The sequence below is a fragment of the Petaurus breviceps genome, unplaced genomic scaffold, assembly GCF_028583685.1.
Source record: "Petaurus breviceps papuanus isolate PSGF00001 unplaced genomic scaffold, PetGlider_PUasm1.0 90760, whole genome shotgun sequence".
NCBI classification, from domain to species: Eukaryota; Metazoa; Chordata; class Mammalia; order Diprotodontia; family Petauridae; genus Petaurus; species Petaurus breviceps.
Window position 1 is genome coordinate 5800272 of NW_027187338.1, and position 349 is coordinate 5800620.

Sequence of the window (349 nt, forward strand, 5' to 3'; positions counted from 1 at the left end):
CCAGGTCAGAAAACTCCAGGAAGCCTTCTGTTCTCTATGCCAAAAGTATTTTCTCCTTCCTCAAATGTCCTTAGAAAACTTTACCTCCATCATGCTCCATATTATATCATACTTGTGTATATATCTGATGTTTCCCCCAGTAGAAGGTAAGCTCCTTGAGGGGAGGGACTGTGTTAGCTTTCATATATGTGGTCCTAACACCGAAGGAACTGAAAGCCCTGCAAGTGTTTAATCAACATGGACTTGAATTGAATCTGCCACTGTGAGCCCATCTGACCCCTCCTTCAATACCCTTGTCCATCTGTGTGTGTGTGTGTGTGTGTGTGTGTGTGTGTGTGTGTGTGTGTGT